General features: G+C 53.2%; 4 pseudogenes; all 4 read right to left on the bottom strand.

The window, feature by feature from the left end:
- Positions 1-1,299: 1,299 nt before the first annotated feature.
- LOC146766133 (protocadherin gamma-B5 pseudogene) lies at positions 1,300-4,200 on the bottom strand (annotated as a pseudogene).
- Positions 4,201-8,371: 4,171 nt separating this feature from the next.
- On the bottom strand, positions 8,372-11,969 carry LOC146766134 (protocadherin gamma-A10 pseudogene; annotated as a pseudogene).
- Positions 11,970-13,547: 1,578 nt separating this feature from the next.
- On the bottom strand, positions 13,548-17,943 carry LOC146766135 (protocadherin gamma-B2 pseudogene; annotated as a pseudogene).
- Positions 17,944-18,014: 71 nt separating this feature from the next.
- Positions 18,015-24,087, bottom strand: LOC146766136 (protocadherin gamma-A10 pseudogene; annotated as a pseudogene).
- Between the last annotated feature and the right edge of the window lie 120 nt (positions 24,088-24,207).

Raw genomic sequence — 24,207 nt, forward strand, 5'->3', positions numbered from 1 at the left:
TGCGGGAAGGAGACATTTGCCGCACATACCTCCCGCTTTTCTCCAGCCGATCTCCTCTTCTATGCTCGAACACATCACGATCGTGAGGAAAGCAGAGGTGTCTCGTGAGCGGGGAGTTTTTAACTCACAGAAAAATATTATTTGCTGCCGGCAATATAGGTAAATATCTTGTCTGATTCTATTGTGTAGAAAAGTCTTAGTCCTATCCTATCAGTCTAAAAACACGAGCTGATTCCCTGCTTCTTGAACGACTCGTAGGACAAAAACCAAACAAAAGAGCCTTACAGATACACAATGCGATGATCAAACACAAAACTGTGCCCGCAGGGGTAGCGGAGATATCAGGTTCATTCACCCAACGGCAGAAACCTTGCTTTAAATTCTCCAATTCATACAGGAGACGGTCTAAATTAATTACTGCATAATGCACTATGGCTGACTAAAAAGAGGAGTTTAAAGCCGGAAGAAGGTGGGGCCTAACACAGGCCCTTACAACTGCTATGAGAAAACTCAGGCACCTGCCAGGTGCTCTGGGATGTCTCACTATAGGACATTCATGGGGACAGAGGACAGGAGGAGAAGCCCTGGATACTCAAAGATCACTATCTCCCATCCCCCGATTTCAGAATGTAGGTTCCTGGAGCACTTTTCACTGCGTGTACTACAGATAACATAGAATCAGGAAGTATCTGCAATGAATCTTGCCAGAATAAGCAAAGTAAATACAAGCTTACATTTAGTAAGTCGTTCTGTAGTGACAAGAAAGGGCTTTCATTTTCTCAAAACCCAAGGCGAAAGGAGCTTAAGCTTGTTAGTAAAGCATTAATCTAATTCTTTATTATTCACTTTGGTAATATAGATTTTCAAGAAATAACTGTAGAATAGAAATAGAAGAGCTGCATGACCTAAAGAGCGGGCACCATGGATAAATGTACAAATGGACTTTATTCAAGTACTTAAATCGTCATTTTGGCAGATTCTTTGACATTTGATGAATGTTTTCCCATTCTCACTGGTCTATTCTTGTAAAAACCGACACAGTCCATTGACATAATCCCACTCTCAGATTGCCTTTATGAGTATAATAATGAAAAGGAAGAATTACCACGAGGGTTTGCAACCTGCCTTCCACTGGAATCCATATGTGCATCATACAGAAAAAAAAAAAAATTATCAGGAAAGAAAAATCCCCAGGATCAAGTGTCAATTTTGTTTTTCCCAAGTCCATCCTACAGATTAAGCACATCTCCATCTATAGAGTAAGATTTGTCTTTACAAGGACTACTAATACAATTTAACACAACATGAAACTTTTAGAAAACTTATATTAGAACATGAAAACGACACCACAGAAAAACCAAAACTGCCGCAACTAAATGCTTACTCTTCGAGGGGAGAGTGACTCAGCTTTATCATCTCGTCACGCAGAGACATAGCACCATACCTCACGTATAAAACGCGGCGGAAATGAGAGGAAGAAAGGACGAAATCGCCCGAGGACAACAGTAGCAAAATGCAGATTTACAGACCTGAGGTGCATCGGGGCCGGTGGGCACCACTCCCTCGACGGCACTGCTGTTCAGGCTCGGCTTCTCGCAGGAATCGCCGCCCAGAAGCTCCTCCGCCGACAGGACGGGCACCGGCGGCGGCGGCGGCGGCCAAGCGGCCTCGGGCACGGCGCGGGCCGGCGCCGCCACGCACAGGTTGTAGGAGTAGGGCAAGGTGCCCTCGCAGAAGTCGGCCGGGAAGGCGGCGCCGGCCACCGAGAAGCGCTGCGCGCCCAGGCAGCGCAGCACGGCGGGCGGCCCGGCCCGGCGCAGCCGCGCCAGCACGGCCAGCGCCACGCTCAGCACCAAGAGCGCCGAGAGCAGCGCCAGCGCCAGCACCAGGTAGAACTGCAGCTCGGCCGCCGCCGCCGCCGCCTCGGCGCCCGCCGCCCGCTCGCTCAGCTCCGGCAGCGCCTCCTGCAAGCTCTCGGCCAGCACCACGTGCAGCGTGGCCGTGGCCGACAGCGCCGGCTGCCCGTGGTCCTTCACCACGGCCACCACTCGCTGCTTGGCCGCGTCCCGCTCGGACACGGCCCGCGCCGTGCGCACCTCGCCGCTGTGCAGCCCCACGCGGAACAGCGCCGGCTCCGACGCCTGCACCAGCTCGTAGGACAGCCACGCGTTGCGCCCCGCGTCCGCGTCCACCGCCACCACCTTGGCCACCAGGTAGCCGGCCTCGGCTGAACGCGGCACCACCTCGAAAGGAGGCGGCGCCCCTGCCGCCGCCTCGCCCGCCGCCGCCGCCGCGGGCCACAGCACCCGGGGCGCGTTGTCGTTGCGGTCCAGCACGAAGACGCGCACCGTAGCCGTGGAGCTGCGCGCCGGCGAGCCGCCGTCCTGCGCCCGCACCGCCAGTGTGAACTCGCGGCACTGCTCGTAGTCCAAGGAGCGCTGCGCGTACAGCGCGCCGCTCCGCGCCTCCACCGACACGAGCGGCGCCGCGCCCGCCGCGCCCGCGCTGCCGCCCGCCAGCCAGTAGCTCACGCGCCCGTTGGCGCCCGCGTCCGCGTCCCGCGCCTGCACGCGCAGCACCAGCGCGCCCGCCGCGTTGTTCTCCGCCACGTACGCGCTGTACGCCGCCTCCTCGAACACCGGCGCGTTGTCGTTCACGTCCGACACCTCCAGCACCAGCTCCGCGCTGCTCCACAGCGCCGGCCTGCCCCGGTCCCGGGCCACCACCGTCACGCGGTGCTCGGACGCCTGCTCTCGGTCCAGCGCACCCGCCGTCACCACCTTGTACGAGCCGCCCGACGACGCCACGATCGACAGCGGCGCCTCTCCCGACAGCTCGCACGACACCTGGCCGTTCTCGCCCGAGTCCGGATCGTGTACGTTCAGCAGGGCCACCACGGTGCCGGCAGGCGCGTCCTCAGGCACCGGGCTCGAAAGCGACAGAATTGTGATCTCAGGGGGATTGTCATTCACGTCCAGAACCTCTACCTCCACCTTGCAGTGTGCCACCAAACCGCCGCCATCTGTCGCCTCCACAGCCAGGCTAAACGTGCTCGTGTCCTCGAAGTCCAGCGCCTCTTGAAGTGTGATCATCCCTCTGTGGCCATCCACCATGAATTTCTGAAGCACCTTGTCCGGCATCTCTCCGAAGCCGTATGTAATGTGTGCGTTGGTGCCTGCATCGGCGTCTGAGGCCGACACATTCAGCACTATTGTTCCAGGAGGCGTGTCCTCACGCAGGCTGACGCGGTACCCGTCCTGCGCGAACACGGGTGGGTTGTCATTGGCGTCGGTGACGTTGATCCAGAGCTCGGCGGTGCCAGTCCGAGGTGGGTCTCCCCCATCCAGTGCTGTCAGCAGCAGCCGCAGGCTGGGCTCGCTCTCCCGGTCCAGTGAGTAGCGCAGCACCAGCTCTGCGGATTTGCTGCCGTCTTGGCTCTCCTTCACCTCCACCGTGAAGTACCCGTTAGCCTCCACCTCGTAGCCTTGCAGCGAATTACTTCCCACGTCAGGATCCTCGGCTATGCCCAAGTAAAATCGGGCACCGGGTGAAGTAAGTTCGTTTATCTCTAGCTGAAATTTGTTTCGCAGAAAGCGTGGTGAGTTGTCATTCACATCCTCGATCGCCACTTCAACGTGGAAAATGTTCAGCGGGTTCTGCATCAGCACCTCGAAGCTGACGGAGCAGGTCGGCGACGCACCGCACATCTCCTCCCGGTCCAGCCTCTCGTTCACGTACAGGTTCCCGTTCTTCTCACTCACCGTGAAGTATTGCAGCTGCTTCTTGCCGGCAGACGCCACCTGCAGCTTGCGCGCCGGCAGCTCGTCCGCGCTGAGCCCCAGGTCCCGCGCCAGCGGGCCCACGAGCGAGCCTCTGCCCAGCTCCTCGGGGATGGCGTAGCGGAGCCGCTCGGCCGCCGCCCGGCCCCACACGCACAGCAGCACCGCGGCCAGCAGCGCTCGCCCGCCGCCCGGCCCGCGCCTCTGCCGCCGCCTCACCGCCATTCTCTGCCGCCGGCGCTCGCCGCGCTCCTGCCTCCCGCCGCTGCCCCGCTTCCCTTGCAGCCGCTCTCGCCACGCAGCGCAGGGGCCGCCGCAGCGCAGCCAGCCCGCTCGGGCCGCCTCTCCCCGCCTCTCGCCGCCGCCGCCGCTGCTGCCGGTGGCGGTGCCGCTGCCGCTGCGGCCGGCGCCGGGCGAGCGAGCAGCCTGCGGGGGCAGGACGCTGCGGCGGCGGCGGCGGCGGCTCCAGCGCCGCTCGGCGGCGGCCAACAGCGGCACCCGGAGGCGCCGCCGCGCCACTGCAGCCGCCGGACGGCCGCGCTCAAGGGGGCCCGGCTTGGGCGGGGCTCGGCGGCGGCACCGGGCCCGGGTTCCGCCGCCACCGCCGACAGCAAGAGCAGACCCACTTGCTTAACGACAGGGAGGAACCCTTATGATTGCACTAGCAATATCCATGCGATATTGCATTGTAGCTGCAAGAGACATGGAAACAAGTATTACACCTTATCAAAGATTTTTTCACACTCTGGTTTCAGATGGCACAAAAATCAGAAAGGAAATATGTGCTCCTAAAATACAAATTGTTTTCCTCATGCACATTCAAAGAATTGAAGCCAAAATTTATAAATAAGATTGCTGAGATAATTGACAATTGTTCCTGTGGTGGCTCAGATACTGTTTGCTCATCAACTGTGCAAAACCCATGTAAATCAAAAGGACGTTTTTGCAGTGATTAACACTTGCAGAGAAATATGAAGCCCAGAAATGGTGATTCTGCTCTCAGATAAATGACAATGTGCATACAAATGGTAGAGAATAAGAAAGTGCAAAGCAGTACAGACTCTGTCTTGTGTCTGTCCTTAGACTGACTCTCCTTTCATACAGAAAACCTTCTGTGCTTTTGGAGGAAACTCAAAAAAAAAAGGTCTGCCACAATTATTGATTTAATATTTCCATAGCTTTGATTTTCCTAATGTCTAGGAAAAATTTCCAACAACTCCCCAGTCCATTTTAGGACTGCAAAATCATCTGAATGGTTTTCAATGAATTCTGAAGACTCATATACAAAGATCAAACTTTCATCTGACCCCATCAGAGATGTGGAGATATTTCAGTACTGTGATTTTATGGTGCTTCACCTCAAGACAGCCTTAAAAATTCTTTCCCAGAGCATGTGGAAACTCACTGAGGCCTCAAGGTGCAAGCTAAGCAAGCTGCAGGAATATGAAAGGACTATGAGGTCCCTCTGACTGGACTAAATGACTTTACTAAGCAACAGAACAACAGAAATCCTTGGTACTTACAATAGCAAAGAAGCTAAACAAAATACCTCCCACTGCCATCCATGGGGCCAATCATTGGCTACTGTGACACGTCAGGGCCTGAGCAGTGCAGGAAATCACAGACAGCAGCACGTAGCCGTGTAATCCTCAGAGACACAAGAAGAACCCCGGGAAGTGGAATTGGACAGCAGCATTTTACAGCTACCCACTTGAGTTAAACAATTTTTCATTTTCTTCACACACAACATTCTGTCTTCATTTGGTTCTCAATGGAAGTTACTATTTCCTGCAAGGCAGCACTCACGAGGGGGAAAGAAACATGAACCATGGCCTGCCAGGAAACAGAGCTTGAACTGAGACCCAAGGTGGAAAATGTAATTACCACGTTCATGAACTCTTTATCAAGCTAAACACTTCCTCTCTTATCACATGCACAGATCCACAAAGATGTGAGTTCTCCTAAGGTCATTTTTACATCTCCTAACATATGACAAAATTAGAACAGAGATGAACCCCCTTCAAAGGCCCTCATTCCACATCAGCTGTAATGACATGTCAAGAAAAGAAAAAAGGAACCCACACAAGCATTGCATGTATACAATAGGAGTTCTTTCAGAGAAGCTCACCAGGAGGAAATCTCAGCCTTTTCTGTGGGCAAGGAAATTCATCCCTGAGAGCACCTGGAACCCACTGAGGTCTCAGGCTGGAAGTGTGACCTTGAAATCTTCTTCTGGACTACAAGTGTGACTTGACTGCATCAAACACTCAAGAGCTTCACCAGCTTTCCTGGCCTGGTCATGCCCCACAAATTTGAAGGCCTAACTTTGAAGGCCTTGATTTAAAGGCCTAACAGAGTTTGAAGGCCTAACAAAGTTTAAAAGGCCTAAATAAGTTTAAAACACCGAACTAATTTTAAAAGGCCTAACAGAGTTTGAAGGCCTAACTAACTTTGAAGGCCTAACTGAGTTGAAAGGCCTAACTTTGAAGGCCTAACATGTGTCATCTGTAGCAAGTACATAAGAAACACATATAATATACACAGGTATAACACTCCAAGTAATTTCTTTGAAGAAAAAGCAAACAAAAATGCACAGAACCATAATTATGTGATCCATTTGACAGCTAGGGAATACTGAATATCTACACCAACCCATTAGATTTTTCAGCAGCTCTTTCACCTGCCCTGTCTCTGTGCAGGCAGAATGCTCAGACATCACCCAACAGGGACCCCTTTGCAGACAGACAACAGTGGAAGAAGTTTTCCACACAACTTCTCCTTATGGAGAACAGGGATCACAACACAGGTCCACCCATATGGACTCTGCTCATCACTGATACTTGAAGAAATATAACATGTTCTAACAGGCATAAGCAATAGGCAACTCAATTAAAGACACAGACCACAATCAACTCAAAGACATTATCATTCTTCCTAAGCACATGGACATTCTAGAACATATGTCACTCTGCAACCATTAATGTGATGTTTATGTCCACATCCAACAGCTACCGCTCACAGGGAAGAGGTGTATCAGACATGACAGAGGATAAAATTAATGACTTTCTGACACATGCTTTCAAATAAAAAGCCCCAAACCCAGACTCTGCACGTAAATTTAACTCTCCCATCCCTACAATCCTACCAATTTCACTACCAACAAACCATCAGCAGTAACATCATACAAGCAAGAGCCATTAATAACATCTGAAGGTCTGCTCAAGGCTTGGGAAAGCTTAGTACAACCACAATGAAATTCTACCTCATAACTGTAACAAGGACATATAGCTGGAGAAATGACATTTCCCACAGCATTTCTTAGACACAGAACCCCTGAAGCATGCACTTCCCTGGGCATTGCTTGCAGACAAATTCATTGGAGGATTGCCATCCTCCTCTGGACACAGGAAAAGGGCACTTGGTATAAGTGGCACAGGCCTTGGCACTAGGCATGACATGAAGGCACACCCAGATTACTGGATCATTGAACCCACCTTTGTCTGTTTAGGGGCCAATCTCTCCCTGTCAAGTAAGATCAGTGATTCTATTTTTAGATAAAGTTTCAGACACACACAGGCCCACCTTTACCTGGTCATTACAAACAAGTCAGCAGTTTAACTATCATTCACAGAGAGCACCCTATTACAGGAAAGCAAATGTATGAATCCACATCTTGGTCATTTCTAATCTGAGCATATTCATTTTGTGTAGTCCAGCAATGGACCATTGAAGTTATAAAAACACCAGCTTTCTCTTCAACAGTTCTTCCTGCCACACTGCACCTGCAAGAGTCTCCTCAAACTCGTTACAGATTGTATGGTTTATTGTCATTAGCAGAGGTACTCCACTGCAAGAAAAGTTGAAAGACAGATTACCATGGCTAATATTTGACTTCTTAATATGTGCATGTGAGAAATAAGACAAATTCTTCCATTAAAAATTGAAGGAAACACACCTATCAATGTCTTTCCCTGTCGGAATTTGAGGTATTGATGATTCCAAGATTACAGAAAGTCTCTGTCTTTCTGCCCCACTGCCAAAGAAGAAGCCATAATTGGTCTGTGCTGGTTTCCAGGTTGTTTATTCTGTTTATCTCTAACATGTTCTGCTGCCCTGCCGCAGCTCTGTCCTGCAGGGCAGCGTGTGGGGCTCTGACCTCAGTGGGATGTTACAAACATTAAATACCAGAAACTCCCTGGGCTGGATTTACAAGAACGTGCCAATACCTGTCACCTATGTTGAACAGTGTGTCCCCAGCCTGAACCAACAGAAAAATGTCAACACCACAGTGAATCATGGAGGGCATGAAGAAGGAGATAAAGGACAAGACACACCCAGTTTTCTGCATTTGTCCCCTTTGAACCACTAATCTAGAGTCCTAAATTTTTACTTTTGCACCCATGCCACACTTAATTATTACTTATATCAAACACTCAGAACTTGTAATTCATCCTGTAAGATTGAAAACTGTTTTGCATGGACAGAGATCACAGACAGTGTCTCTGGGGGCTCTGTCCAGGGGGGTTTCTGATCCCCTGTCAGGGTCCCAGACCTTCCAGGGCAGACAGAGGGAAGCTCTGGATGCCCCCATTTCCCTGTCGAGTTGTAAAAATAAAAGGCATGTATGGGACAGCCAAGCAAATGTAAGAGCTGTGGTCAGATACTACCAGATACAAAGGCCCAGCTTGAGATCAGTACAAAGAACAAGACAATAATGTAGCATCTGCAGAAAGGAAGGGATCAGACTCCCCTGGATTACAGCTCTTGGAGGAAATACATAACCTAAATATTAAAAGTAGGGATGTAATGAATTTCCTTATTGCAAAGCTCCCATTGTGACATTTCAGATTGGAATACTTAAGGATATTAATTAAATACATTACATTATGTAAATACCCCACGGCTCTCAATAGAACTGCAGTAATATCTGTTAAGACACACATATTGGGAAGGAGCAAATTGCATTACATTATACTAGAAATGGACACTGAAACCTTGTATCCATTAGCAGTCTTTCACACACAGAGCCCAGTATTTGCATATCCTGCCTCTAAAATCTTGCATATTGTTTCTTGACTTTGATACTTTGAAAGACGCTTCCATCAAAATGCGGGTTATTCAGACCACTTGCCTTCATAATGCACCGGGATAACCTATGGCCCTCGAACAGGTGTCCTTAAAACTCTGTACTAAGAGGAAAGAAATATTTGTCTGCCAAATATATCTCAGAGAAGAAGCAGGAAGGAGGTGAAACACTACATGTCCATCAAAAGATACCGAGGAAGTGAGGATCATATGATACAGAAACAGCTTCATAAAAAAAGCCCTGCAGGCAAGAGCAGTCTCCCTTATCCTGCATCCCTCACAAGCTGAAAAACTCAGACCCGACCGCACGTCCATTATGGTGCACTAGGAAGCCCCGCAATTAGCACGTCCCTAAAAGATACTTTTCCATCCTTGTCAGCAAACATCGATCTGAAGGACAGAGAAAAGCCGGAAAAGAGTAGAGAAGCAACAGAATAAGGAATAGTGGAGAAAAACTGGTATGGGGAACTCACCGGGACAGAGGCGGAATCCACGGGACGAGCGCCGGCAGGATCGTGGTCCCCGAGCAGCGGCGCGGGCTCGTCGGGCGGCGGCCGGGCCGGGAGGGTGTCGCAGCAGCTGCCGGCCGAGAAGCGCAGCTGGCTCTTGCGCGAGTCGGCCGTGAGCGACACCTCGTGCGAGTAGGACTGGAGGAAGGCGCGCACGCCGTCGATGCCCACGAAGTGCGACACGGGCACGCCGCGCAGGGCGCCGCTGTCCGCCGGCAGCAGCTGCTGGCGGCGCCAGCGCCGCAGGCGCAGCGCCAGCAGCAGCAGCAGGAAGGCCACGAAGAGGCACGACACGGCGGCCACGGCCAGCACGAGCCAGCGCGTCAGGCTGGCGGCCGGCTCGCCCGGCGCCGCCGCCTCGTCGGCCGCGCTGCCCAGCTCGGCCAGCAGCTCGGCCACGCTCTCGGCCAGCACCACGCTCAGCGTGGCCGTGGCCGACAGCGCCGGCCGCCCGTGGTCCTTCACCAGCACCACCAGGCTGTGGCGCGCCGCGTCGCGGGCCAGCGGCGAGCGCGCCGTGCGCACCTCGCCGCTGTGCAGCCCCACGCGGAACAGCCCCGGCTCCGTGGCCTTGGCCAGCTCGTAGGACAGCCACGCGTTCTGCCCCGCGTCCGCGTCCACCGCCACCACCTTGGCCACCAGCGCGCCGGCCTCCGACCAGCGCGGCGCCAGCTCCACGCCCGACCACGCGGCGCCCGAGCCCAGAGCTGCCGCCGCCGGCGGGTACAGCACCTGCGGCGCGTTGTCGTTCTCGTCCACGATCTGCAGCCGCACCGACACGTTGCTGCCCAGCGCCGGCGCGCCGCCGTCCTCCGCACGCACCCACAGCTGCAGCTCGCGCAGCTGCTCGTAGTCGAAGGAGCGCAGCGCGTACAGCGCGCCCGTCTCCGCCTGCACCGACACGAACGACGACAGCGGCGCGCCCCGCACCCGCCCCTCCGCCAGCCGGTAGCGCACGCGCGCGTTCTGCCCCCAGTCCGCGTCCGTGGCGCGCACCCTCAGCACCAGCGCGCCCGCCGCGTTGTTCTCCGCCAGCCGCGCACTGTAGCGCTCCTCCGCGAACACCGGCGCGTTGTCGTTCACGTCCAGCACCCGCAGCGCCAGCACCGCGCTGCTCTGCAGCGCCGGCGACCCGCCGTCGGCCGCTCGCACCGTCACGTTGTACTCCGACACCTGCTCCCGGTCCAGCTCTCTCGCTGTCACCACACGGTAGTAGTCATCATAGGATTTCTCCAGACGGAACGGGACGTCTCCGTGTAGGGAGCAGCGCACATCACCGTTTGCTCCCGAGTCGCCATCCTGAACATGTAGCAGGGCAACAACTGTCCCCAGCTGAACATCCTCGGAGATTGCACTCACCACCGAGGATACTGTTATTTCGGGCGCATGGTCATTGACATCTGTTACTGTGATAATAACTTTCGCTGTGTCAAAAAGCTCTCCTCCGTCTTGTGCCTGAACCTCAAGTTCATGGGAGGAAATTTCCTCGAAATCCAAGACCTCCTTAACAGTTATTTCCCCTTTCTCAGAGTCGAGAATAAAAAGTTCTAAGGCTCGATCTGAAATTTTACGAAAGCTGTATTTCACTTGCCCGTTCAGACCCTCATCGGCGTCCGTGGCCGTGACAGTGACGAGGACTGAGCCCACGGGCACGTCCTCGGGCACACGCACCGTGTACTCCTCCTGGCTGAACACGGGCGCGTTGTCGTTCGCGTCCAGCACCGTCACGCGGATCCGAGCCGTGCCCGTCCGTGCCGGATCGCCGCCGTCCATCGCCCTCAGCACCAGCTCGTGAAACGCCGCCTCCTCCCGGTCCAGCGCCTTCGCCAGCACCAGCTCGGGACGCTGATCGCCGCCGGGGCCCGCCTGCACGGCCAGCGAGAAGTGCTCGTCGCCGCTCAGCTCGTAGCTCTGCAGGGAGTTCCGAGGCAAATCTGGGTCGTGAGCTTCGGCCAGGGGAAACCGAGACCCCAAGGCTGTCGTCTCGCTTAGTCTCAGTTCTTTTTCGGCCTCTCTGAAGCTGGGTGCATTGTCGTTAATATCTGTGATCTCCACTTCGATTCCGTAAACCTGCATCTGTCCTTCCACTATCAGCTCACAGCGCAGCACGCATTTCTCTACCAGCCGGCACAGCTGCTCTCTGTCGATCCTTTCTGCCGTCACTAAATGTCCCGTCTTCCCGTGCACTGCGAAATACTGCGTCCTACCTTTGTTCCGGATGCGCACTCCCCGATCATTCAGTTCCAGGAGCTGCAGCCCCAGGTCCTTGGCCACGTCGCCCACGAACGAGCCCTTGGGCATCTCCTCGGGCACGGAGTAGCGGAGCTGCCCCCACGCCGCCTCCCATGCTGCCATCAGCATTCCCAATAGCAGAACTCTCTGCTGCCGCCGGCCCCAGCGCCTCCTCGCCGTGCACATCTCTGTCGCTGTAATGTCGATCCTGCTCCAATTTCCTGTCTCTCTTCGGCTTGCCCCTCACAGCCGCTGCCGCCGACCACTCCGTCTCTCCGCAGCACGGTTCCCCACCGCGGGGACGTTCGCAAGCTCTTCGCCGCCGAGACAGACTGCGGGAACGATGGAACGGATCCGCAGCGGGCGGGGCTGCGGCGCTCCGAGCTCCTCTCGCTCCTCTCGGTCAGCAGCGGCGCCCGCAGCCTCCTCCCGGCACTGCAGGCACCGAGCGCTGCCGAGCGCTGCGGTCCTGCCTCGCTCTCGGGCAGCTCGCGGGGACAGCACAGTCGCCACCGAGACATCAGGTCCCGTCTAGCGGCCATTTCCTTCTTCTGATTGTGTCCATACGGTCTCGTCTTTGATCCTCCAGGTGATCCCGACTGACAGGATGGCAGAGTCCACCCTTGGTAACAGTACTTTTCCCCCACTGAAAAATCACTTGCTAGTGTCAATATACGGTGTGTAATAATTTTTTGCTCACTAGTAACATGTAGAATACACGAAAGCCTATCTTATTAGGAAAAAAACCCTAAAATTTAGACGTCGTTCCTGTATTACTGGCTCAGAGACAGCATAATATAGCTGCTCTGAGACATATCACGGAATAATCAGACACCCACTCCCGCTCTCAGAGAAGCAGAGCTCATTAACCCAAGAGTGGCGTATTTTCAGTCAATACAGAACACGGTCTAAGTTATATTATCTACTCCATTTGCAGTGACTTGGATAAGATATTCAAAGGTGGAAGAAGCTGGGGTCGATCCACTAAAACTGACAACCATAACACCCCATACCCGTAGAGCTGAGGAGAGGTGGGTTACTCTGCCGTCTGCCCGGTGCTCTGCCTTCACTCAGTAGAAAACCTTCCCGTTTGCCACCGATGCTGGAAAAGTATCCTCCCCCACCCCGCGGTTTTCGGTTGTAAGTCACTTGACCACTCCGCACTGACTGTATTGCAGCCGACCATAAGGCAGGAAGCACCTGCAGTGAGCCTGGCCCGAAACATCTCTTCATCTCCCCGCAAATTGCGGGGCAAATGGTAAGAAGAAACAGGTAAATCTGCCTTGGCTACTGCCCCTATTCTGCGGCCCACCGTATCAAACTCGACGGTGATTACAGACAGATAACAGTTGTCTATAATGTGTGATTTACCTTTCTTAAGAAGCCACATAAATTTAAGGTTTGTATAGTTTATACACATTTAAATTTAAACAATTCATTCGATAGTTTGAATGACCTAGAAAAATCTTTCCTTTTGCCAGAAATCACGGTGCAAATGCTTGATATTTCTATAAAAGTATTTGCCTAATTGCTCAATCTTCATCTTGGTTGGACAAATTTTAAACTAAATAAAAGTGCAAAAATACTCTATTCGAGTGCTCAGTTTCTGTAATTTTGCATACTTGCTTGTAATTTTTCTCTATGTGTGTATGTCCTGGTAAAGAGGCATATAAAAATACAAGAGACCTAATTCCTCGGTTTAGTATTCAATGATACACGTGCTCTACCACGTCCAAAACCTTATCTTAGAGAGGAAGGGATAATATAAAAGAGAGGGTTTGAAAAAAAAATAGACTAGTGTGGTATGACTTGGGTTTGATTTGCTGTGATTTTCAGGCCCAATTCTCCACCTTCACCAGAAAGAGTGAGGTTAAAAAAAAAAAAAAAGAAACAAAAAACACACACACAAAAAACAAAAACACAGAATGAACTGCAGAGAAAAATTATGACTGGAATAAACAACCATCCCCGCCTACCACTCCTGAAGAAAACTTATTCCCAAACACACTTGACATTCTTCCAGCAAGGAGGAACAACCTGTAATTTCTCCTTTCATGTCGAAAATGCACACATCTCAGGAAAAAAACCTTAAATAACAAGCAAACACATGCCCCGACCTCCTAAAAAATCCAAAGTGTTAATTCCCTTTTAGGAATTCTGGTACATAGACTCAGTGGATCTCTTTCTGCAGAGCAAGAATCCATGCTCTTCGTTGAACTGACAAAAAAATTGTTAAAAAGACCTTTGAAAAACCAAGACTGAATAATATATATCTGTCCCATTAATGCTGCCATTTCGGCAGGAGCATTCCCTCAAAACATGGGCCATAACACGGCAGTTCTGGAAACAGAATTAAAATACGGGTTGCATCAGACAAATAATATCAGGGGGGAAAAACAGTCAGCCTCACTTGACCTAGCAGCTTTCTCTCAAAACATGGCACGGTAAACATAAGAGGGTTAGAGCTAGATGTAACTTCTCAATATAGCCAGATGCATGTTCACTTTTGGAATAAATACCGAAATAGCACTGACCGACAGCTACTGTCCAGTTCTCGACAAATGGATCAATCTGGGGAAAATGAAAAAGCCTGTTAAGAAAGGCTCGAGAAACAGTTTATGGTATGACAGACCTGTGGTACATCGGGGCCGGCAGGCACCACTCCCTCGACGGCACTGCTGTTCAGGCTCGGCTTCTCGCAGGAATCGCCGCCCAGAAGTTCCTCCGCCGACAGGACGGGCACCGGCGGCGGCGGCGGCGGCCAAGCGGCCTCGGGCACGGCGCGGGCCGGCGCCGCCACGCACAGGTTGTAGGAGTAGGGCAAGGTGCCCTCGCAGAAGTCGGCCGGGAAGGCGGCGCCGGCCACCGAGAAGCGCTGCGCGCCCAGGCAGCGCAGCACGGCGGGCGGCCCGGCCCGGCGCAGCCGCGCCAGCACGGCCAGCGCCACGCTCAGCACCAAGAGCGCCGAGAGCAGCGCCAGCGCCAGCACCAGGTAGAACTGCAGCTCGGCCGCCGCCGCCGCCGCCTCGGCGCCCGCCGCCCGCTCGCTCAGCTCCGGCAGCGCCTCCTGCAAGCTCTCGGCCAGCACCACGTGCAGCGTGGCCGTGGCCGACAGCGCCGGCTGCCCGTGGTCCTTCACCACGGCCACCACTCGCTGCTTGGCCGCGTCCCGCTCGGACACGGCCCGCGCCGTGCGCACCTCGCCGCTGTGCAGCCCCACGCGGAACAGCGCCGGCTCCGACGCCTGCACCAGCTCGTAGGACAGCCACGCGTTGCGCCCCGCGTCCGCGTCCACCGCCACCACCTTGGCCACCAGGTAGCCGGCCTCGGCTGAACGCGGCACCACCTCGAAAGGAGGCGGCGCCCCTGCCGCCGCCTCGCCCGCCGCCGCCGCCGCGGGCCACAGCACCCGGGGCGCGTTGTCGTTGCGGTCCAGCACGAAGACGCGCACCGTGGCCGTGGAGCTGCGCGCCGGCGAGCCGCCGTCCTGCGCCCGCACCGCCAGCGTGAACTCGCGGCACTGCTCGTAGTCCAAGGAGCGCTGCGCGTAGAGCGCGCCGCTCCGCGCCTCCACCGACACGAGCGGCGCCGCGCCCGCCGCGCCCGCGCTGCCGCCCGCCAGCCAGTAGCTCACGCGCCCGTTGGCGCCCGCGTCCGCGTCCCGCGCCTGCACGCGCAGCACCAGCGCGCCCGCCGCGTTGTTCTCCGCCACGTACGCGCTGTACGCCGCCTCCTCGAACACCGGCGCGTTGTCGTTCACGTCCGACACCTCCAGCACCAGCTCCGCGCTGCTCCACAGCGCCGGCCTGCCCCGGTCCGTGGCAGTGATGGTGATATTGTAAGCGGAGACTTTTTCTCTGTCCAGGGCACTGGCTATTATAAGTTTGTATGTGTTCTCTGATGAAGTTTCTAATCTGAAAGGCAAATTTATGTCCATTTTACAATTCACTTCTCCGTTTTCTCCTGAATCTCTGTCACGGACATTGATCACAGCTACAACTGTGCTTGGGACTGAATCTTCGGGTATCGGGTTCAAGATAGGCAGGAGGGAAAGGACTGGTGCATGGTCGTTTACGTCTATAATGTCTATGTGCACTTTGGCGTGTGCTGTCAACCCACCCCCATCCTTGCCTTCAACACTCAATTCGTAGTATTTCCTTTCTTCATAATCTAAGGGTCCTGTAACCTTCACGTCCCCTGTTTTAGAGTCCAGAGTAAAGAGCTGGAGGATACTTTTTGCTATGTTGCTGAAGGAGTAGGTAATTTCTGCATTTGTACCTTCGTCATTGTCAGTAGCTTTCACCTGAAAAGCAAAGGAGCCCTCTGTCAGGTTTTCCATCAATCGAACAGTGTAGATTTCTTTGGTGAATACTGGTGGGTTGTCATTTGCGTCAGTCACGTTAATCTTAATCTGTGCGGTCCCAGATCGGATTGGATCTCCACCATCCACCGCCGTCAGTATCAAATGGTGATTTCTCTGTTTTTCTCGATCTAAGACTTTCTCCAGTACCAGTTCCGCGTGTTTTGTCCCATCAGGGCTCTCCCTCACTAAGAGGGAGAAGAGTGGATTTGGGGTAAGTTCGTAGTTTTGTAAGGAGTTCACTCCAATGTCGGGGTCTCTGCCACTGCCCAGTGGGAACCTGGTCCCAGGAGGCGTCGACTCGATAATTTCTATGGGAACAAATTCTCTGTCAAACTGCGGCGCATTGTCATTGATATCCTGGATAGTAACACTCACATGAAATATGTCGAAAGGGTTCTCCACGACCGCCTCCAAACTAAGGACACAGGGCGACAGGGCCCCGCAGATGCTCTCTCGGTCTATCCTGTCATTTACACGCAGATTTGTTTTATCTTCCTCTAGAGTGAAGTACTGCTTTTCGTCACCAGTGACTATCCGCAGCTTGCGCGCCGGCAGCTCGTCCGCGCTGAGCCCCAGGTCCCGCGCCAGCGGCCCCACGAGCGAGCCTCTGCCCAGCTCCTCGGGGATGGCGTAGCGGAGCCGCTCGGCCGCCGCCCGGCCCCACACGCACAGCAGCACCGCGGCCAGCAGCGCGACCCGCCCAGCGCCTGCCCGGCCCTGCGCTGCCGATCTGACCTCCATTCCCTTCCTTCCTGAAGGGTATTCTGTGGACGGGTAAAAATTAGCCTTTCCGGGTAGCTGAACCAGTATTCGAGAGAAATAAATATAAGAAATCCCTGTTGCAGATCGGAGGACGGGCTGAGTCGAGCGGTTCCTGCTTTTGTCTCTGCTCTGCGCAGTGCGGAGCAGCAATACGCGGGCGCCGGGGAGGAGCCGACGCCTGAGCAGCTTCTCCGCCTTGGCCAACAGTGACACCCTGAGTCCGTGCCTGAAAACCGCAGCGTGCAAGAAAAAGAACAGTGCGAAGGTCCTGTCCTGCATTCCCTTGCATCGGGAAGGATTGGAAAATACAGATATTGTCAGGAGCGAGAAACAGAAAGTCTATCAGTCCTGTAACCGTGCATGTAGGAATTCCTGTTGTCTGAGTTGCAAGTCTTTTGTTGGACAGATCCTCTCCCTTTTCTTGAGAGATGTGGGGCAGGACCTTGGTCTCTGTGCCACTGTCAGCTTACTGATCTCTTGGGTGGAGCGCTTGGCGTCTCCGCTGCCATCATGCCGCCTCCGTGAGGGGAAAAAGCAAGGCAGATCGAACACTGAAACACTGCTTTGGGTTTATTTATTGTAGCTGAGATCCCCAGATAACACTAAGGTTTTCAGCTTTGAACAGTGGCCGTTGATGGACAAGCGAAGCCATGGGAAGCCTGGGAATCCCAGGCTCTGAGAACACCACAGCGGTCACATCAGACCTAATCCCATCTCTTTTGACATTCAAAGATCAGCATCATCTTATCAAAACCCATGCAACCCAACCCCGAATTACTCGTGTGTGTATCCCACAAACCACTCCCTGATATCCTAAACAGGCAGATGCTGTACCGGGTCTCAGGCGTTGAAGAACATTTACTGGGAAATATCGGCGGCAGCTATGTTTGCTTGAGCAACCAAGAGTAAACAGACAGATTCCTTGCAAAATGTAAGAAATTTTTACCTTGTATCTTACCTGTAAATTAGATCCTAGTCTCTTTTACAGTAAAGAAAAAAAATCGCCAAACCCACAAACAAAAAATAACAACAAAAAATCCTGAAGGAACGTTATGTATCATCACAGCCCCTTATGCAGAAGACAAGGAGAGTTAGAAAACACTCCACACTATCTACTCGATGGAGTTGCTCTGGCACATTCTCTAGTCCTGGGTCTCCGAGATGCCAATGTCAAGCTACACCCACTCCCCCCCCCAGCCCCCCCCCCCCCCCCCCCCCCGGATCAGTAATGTCTCGTTAGAAAATGCGTTTTCCTGCTAACTGTGGTAGTTCATCCAGTCAAGGATAATTCCTTTCCATCCAGCTGCACCTATACACAACTTCTGGTAACAAATTAACATTCTGTCACTACAAGACGTGAATTTGAGTGTGTAATGTTTCAGAAGCCAAACAAGACGGTGAGCATCTCCAGAATAAATTGAGAAATGGATGTGGTTGTTTCCATGGGGGCAGGGAAATTCTGTTGAAATGTGTTGCAGGCAATTCACTGCCTCCTATATGACGAGAATTGCCTGTAACAACCTAGACACACCTTTTCCTACATCACTGAAACACTGTTCAAATTCATGTTTTCAATATTAACTCACATTCCAAAATTAGCTACATTATAGATTGTGATGAATGGTAGTTTGCATTTACGTATTTTTAAAATCAATATTCTAGTAAATATATTTTATTTCGATGACTATGCCTGCACAGTTACTGACAATTTCTATTGAATACAAAGTTAAGTCACAAAACCCAGCTGTGGGAAAAAAATTCGATCAGAGTAATTCTTCACCAATTAATAATAGTCTCTTCAAACACCTTAAAAATGATTGAATAATACGTTTGTTGAAAGCGGATATGGAAGAAATCTGGGAGTTCAAAGTGTCGGCTTTCAAGCTACAAGATCCCCGAATTCAACTGGAATTTGAGAGCTCATACAGGTAATTACATTGAAATTATAGCAACTGGGTACTAGCAAGTATTTAAACAATTTCAAGGAACGGCCAGTAGAAGACCAAGAGAATGAGATTTCCTTGAAGTTACACATGCAACAGAACCTTCCAGCCTTGAGGAAAGCTAGGTAAAAAGAGCTCTTGAAAGCAGTAAAGAACATGGTGCGTAAAATACACAAGGCAGAATCAGCATGCGTTCGGGAGATGATATTCATGAGCGGGTGACTATCTTGAAACACGGTTTCTAATACTGTGAACCAACTGAGGCTACCCTAAGAATCCTAAACATCGCGTCCACTAAATACAGTCAAAAAATTAATGTACCTGAAAGGCAACTTGCCCACCGTTTTCGGAATCTTGATCTCCTGAAGGGACGAGATCAGCGGAAGCCTCATCTGGTGGTCGGGCCGGGAGGGTGTCGCAGCAGCTGCCGGCCGAGAAGCGCAGCTGGCTCTTGCGCGAGTCGGCCGTGAGCGACACCTCGTGCGAGTAGGACTGGAGGAAGGCGCGCACGCCGTCGATGCCCACGAAGTGCGACACGGGCACGCCGCGCAGGGCGCCGCTGTCCGCCGGCAGCAGCTGCTGGCGGCGCCAGCGCCGCAGGCGCAGCGCCAGCAGCAGCAGCAGGAAGGCCACGAAGAGGCACGACACGGCGGCCACGGCCAGCACGAGCCAGCGCGTCAGGCTGGCGGCCGGCTCGCCCGGCGCCGCCGCCTCGTCGGCCGCGCTGCCCAGCTCGGCCAGCAGCTCGGCCACGCTCTCGGCCAGCACCACGCTCAGCGTGGCCGTGGCCGACAGCGCCGGCCGCCCGTGGTCCTTCACCAGCACCACCAGGCTGTGGCGCGCCGCGTCGCGGGCCAGCGGCGAGCGCGCCGTGCGCACCTCGCCGCTGTGCAGCCCCACGCGGAACAGCCCCGGCTCCGTGGCCTTGGCCAGCTCGTAGGACAGCCACGCGTTCTGCCCCGCGTCCGCGTCCACCGCCACCACCTTGGCCACCAGCGCGCCGGCCTCCGACCAGCGCGGCGCCAGCTCCACGCCCGACCACGCGGCGCCCGAGCCCAGAGCTGCCGCCGCCGGCGGGTACAGCACCTGCGGCGCGTTGTCGTTCTCGTCCACGATCTGCAGCCGCACCGACACGTTGCTGCCCAGCGCCGGCGCGCCGCCGTCCTCCGCACGCACCCACAGCTGCAGCTCGCGCAGCTGCTCGTAGTCGAAGGAGCGCAGCGCGTACAGCGCGCCCGTCTCCGCCTGCACCGACACGAACGACGACAGCGGCGCGCCCCGCACCCGCCCCTCCGCCAGCCGGTAGCGCACGCGCGCGTTCTGCCCCCAGTCCGCGTCCGTGGCGCGCACCCTCAGCACCAGCGCGCCCGCCGCGTTGTTCTCCGCCAGCCGCGCGCTGTAGCGCTCCTCCGCGAACACCGGCGCGTTGTCGTTCACGTCCAGCACCCGCAGCGCCAGCACCGCGCTGCTCTGCAGCGCCGGCGACCCGCCGTCGGCCGCTCGCACCGTCACGTTGTACTCCGACACCTGCTCTCGGTCCAGTAGCTCTGCTGTCACCACACGGTAGTAGTTATCGAATGACTTCTCTAGGCGGAACGGGTGGCTGTCGCTGATGCTGCACTGCACCTCTCCGTTTGCTCCAGAATCCCTGTCTTCGACGCTGAAAATTGCTATTACTGTTCCCAGAGGTGTATCTTCCGGAACCGGAGTGAACACGGACATAATGACAATCTCGGGAACGTAGTTGTTTACATCAACGACCTTGATGAGTACCTTGCTGTGGGAAGAGAGTCCACCCACATCCCGAGCTTGCACAACCAATTCGTAAAACTCGTGTTCTTCGAAATTCAAGTTCTCTGTTATCACAATTTCTCCACTTTCCGGATCCATCTTAAAAGTCTTGTCGAACTTCTCTGGGATTTTAAAGAACGAGTATTTTACTTCGGCATTTGGCCCCTCGTCTCTGTCAGTCGCTGTCACCTGTAACACACGACTTCCTACAGCCACGTCTTCTCTTACAGTCACCTTATACACAGACTGAGTAAATTCTGGGGCATTGTCATTTCCATCTAACACAATGATTTCGATTGTTGTCGATCCTGATTTCACTGGACTCCCGTTGTCTGTGGCTGTCAGGATCAAATTATGAGCAGCCTTCTGTTCCCGATCCAAAGATTTCACCAATAATAATTCCGGATATTTCACACCATCATCTCCAGTTTTCACTTCCAAGGTGAAATAGCTGCTCCTGCTACATTCGTAATTCTGTAAAGAGTTCACTCCTATGTCGGGATCATGAGCTCTCTCTAATGGGAAGCGTGCACCTGGTGCAGTATTCTCACTGATTTCTAAGACACTTCTTCCTTCTGGGAAACTGGGAGGATTATCGTTAATATCCAGTATTTCCACCTCCCCTTTGTAAATGTTCATCGGACGCTTTACAAGAATGTCAAAGCTTAGAACACATTTAGCAACAGCTGCGCATATCTCCTCTCTGTCCACCTGCTCCATCATAGATAAGTGGCCGTTTCGCAAGTCTAAAAAAAAGTACCGTGTCCTACCTGTGTCAAAAACGTGGGCGTCGCGGTCTTTGAGTGCCGGCAGCTGCAGCCCCAGATCCTTGGCCACGTCGCCCACGAACGAGCCCTTGGGCATCTCCTCGGGCACGGAGTAGCGGAGCTGCCCCCACGCCGCCTCCCACGCTGCCAGCAGCACGGCCCAGAGCAGAGCTCGCTGCCGCCGGCCCCAGCGCCTCCCCGCCGCGCACATCTCCGCAGCGGCACCGCAACACAGAGAGCAGTGTGCCCTGCCGACCGCGGATCTGCACCCTGCTCCGGCTCTAATTTCTCTAATTTCTTCCCCGGCTCACCGCTCCCGGCCGCTGCCGCTGGCCCCTCCGCCTCGGTGCAGCACTGCGAGGACTATCCGCACTGCGGGGACGATCCAATCCAGCGTGTGCCGAGTCAGAGAGGCAGCGGGCAAGGGATTCCGTCCGCAGCGGGCGGGGCTGCGGCGCTCCGAGCTCCTCTCGCTCCTCTCGGTCAGCAGCGGCGCCCGCAGCCTCCTCCCGGCACTGCAGGCACCGAGCGCTGCCGCGCCCACGGACAACTCGCGGGGACAGCGCAGCGCCACGGAGATATCGGACCCCGTCCAGAGGGGACCTCCTGCCTCTGCTTTTCCCCAGCCCATCTCTTCTTTGACAAGCTGATCAGGACCGGTAAGAAGGCAGAGGCGAACTTGTATTGTTGCTACCGCACAGGAAAATGTTTTTGTAATGGTGATACAATATTGATATAAAGTCTCTTTACAAGCAGAAGGATTACTAGTCATAGTCCATTCATTCAAAACCACAATTGTCCCCACTAATACCCAGCTTTTTCAGCAGTTGTTGTTGGATAACCTTTTTATTCCCCTTACCTTTTCTGCCAATATATCTTAATATTGGAATGCCATTAGCAACCTCAGATTTCCAAACCCCATGTGTTAGCACAAGCCAGCAGCCGAGTTCTCTGTGTTCGAGTTTTTTGGGTGGTCTCAAACCTGATATTTTCTTACAGTGGGAGGCACTTTTTCCCCCCCAGTCCCTGCCTTGAGCACCATACAATTGACAGGTATGGGAGAAGACCTTGTCAGTGATGACCGAGACAAAGATATGGCTGAGTACCTCAGCCTTTTTGTGGTCTGTTTTTATCACATTGTCAGTTGTGTTAATCAGGAGACATACAAGGGTTTTGTTGTTTTGGGGTTTTTTTACCTTTTTCTTCAGTCTGACTTACCTGTAGAAGCCCTTCTTGCTATTCTTTGCATTCCATGTAGAGTTCATCTCCAGCCATGCCTTGGCCTACCTGACCCTATCTCAACACAACCAGCCAGCATCCCTATACTCTTCCCAGGACACTTGTCCCTGGTCCCACTGCTGCTCATTTCTTTCTTGCCCCTTGGTTTGACCAGCAAGTCTTCCCTCATCTATGCTGGTCTGTTCCCTTCTTTTCCTGTTTTCCTACACATGGGTTCTAGAGGTCATGCATTGTATGGAAAGCATCCCTAAAGATCTGCCAGGTCTGTTTTGCTCCCTTGTCCTTCAGGGCACTTTCCCCTGAGGGAGCCATTTGATTAAATCCTTTAAGAGCTGGATGTTTGCTTTCCTAAACTTTACGTTCCTGGCTTTGTTCTTTGCCTGATCTATATCCCTCAGGACTATGAACTTGACCAGTGAATGATCATGGCAGCCCAGGCTGCCTCCAGTCTTGGTATCTCTGATTAGCTCATCTGTATTGATGACCAACGAGTCCAGAAGAACATTTCTTCTGGTAAGGAGGGCTGGACTAAGGTCTCAGTCCTTCCTAAAAGGCACCTCCAGTGAGCTTTTTGGGAGAACTCAGCAGTGTGTTCAGGCCTTTCAAGACAGGACACTGCCTCCCCCTCTCACAGGGTAAAAACCATAATAAACTATCTGATTATGGACTGCCTCAGACACTTGAAGCCTCAAACTGGAATGACCCAAACCCTAGAAATTTAATAACAAAAGGTGATGCTCTCTTGTGATCTCAGTAAGAGACACACAAACTCTCTTTTATAACACACACTAGTGGAAGAGATTTGCATAGGTAATCTTACATTCCTTTAGATGTGGAGAACACTGAGTAAAAGTAACTTCCCACAGGTATTCAGCCACACACAGGATGCCAAGCAGATCCTGATCCCAGGAAAGGAAGTGTGCCCCTGTTCCACTCAGTCAAGACACCACAGGACTTTCACACAGTAAACCAGTTTTATTCATAATTTTTAGAATTCCAGTAGAAGAAGTTTTCATGCAGTCTTCTTGCTCATACTGGGAAGGGAGACCTGCCTGCGGGTTCCTTGGTTAAAATGAGATTAATCTAACCCTTCACCAATGTATTTGTAGAGCAGAACACAGCACATCAGAAGCCTATGTCTTCCCAGATTAACTGGATTATGGATTACTTCAACCTTGATGTTCATCAGTCTTCTGGTCAGCATCACTACACCATTTGCTCCCCAGGACCTACCTTTTCATCTTGGCCTTGTGGAAATATTCCTGATGTAGTCCTCTGCATTTCATGATACCAAAGCTTCTCCCTGGTAGCAGTTTTTACTCATCAAATTTCCACCTCCAGGCACTCTCTAAAAATACTTCCCAAGGGTAATAATTCCTGGCTTTGTGCCATTCTTTTCTAAAATTCCTACATCTGAAGTGTTACAAACACTTCATAAATTACCATCTGGGAATGCAGCTGTCAGGAGATTTGAGGTCACTCCCCTACATCACAGCTTTACAGGGACAGAGCACACCTAGGGCCTGTGTGGAGGTGGGGTCCAGTCTCCCTGACCTGCCTATTACTGGGCTCCATCTCAGCCTAAAGGTCAGTGCTCAAAAGATCCATAGAGGCCTGATAGCAATTCCATTGTCCTCCTAATTTTCTTTATCAGCTGCATCTTGAAACTGGAGAGATGTGCCCACTCAACCACTATCTAGGCCAAAAGAAACCACAAAGACTGTCTCCACACAAGGC

The sequence above is a fragment of the Lonchura striata genome, chromosome 13, assembly GCF_050655825.1.
Source record: "Lonchura striata isolate lonStrDom1 chromosome 13, ASM5065582v1, whole genome shotgun sequence".
Lineage (NCBI taxonomy): Eukaryota > Metazoa > Chordata > Aves > Passeriformes > Estrildidae > Lonchura > Lonchura striata.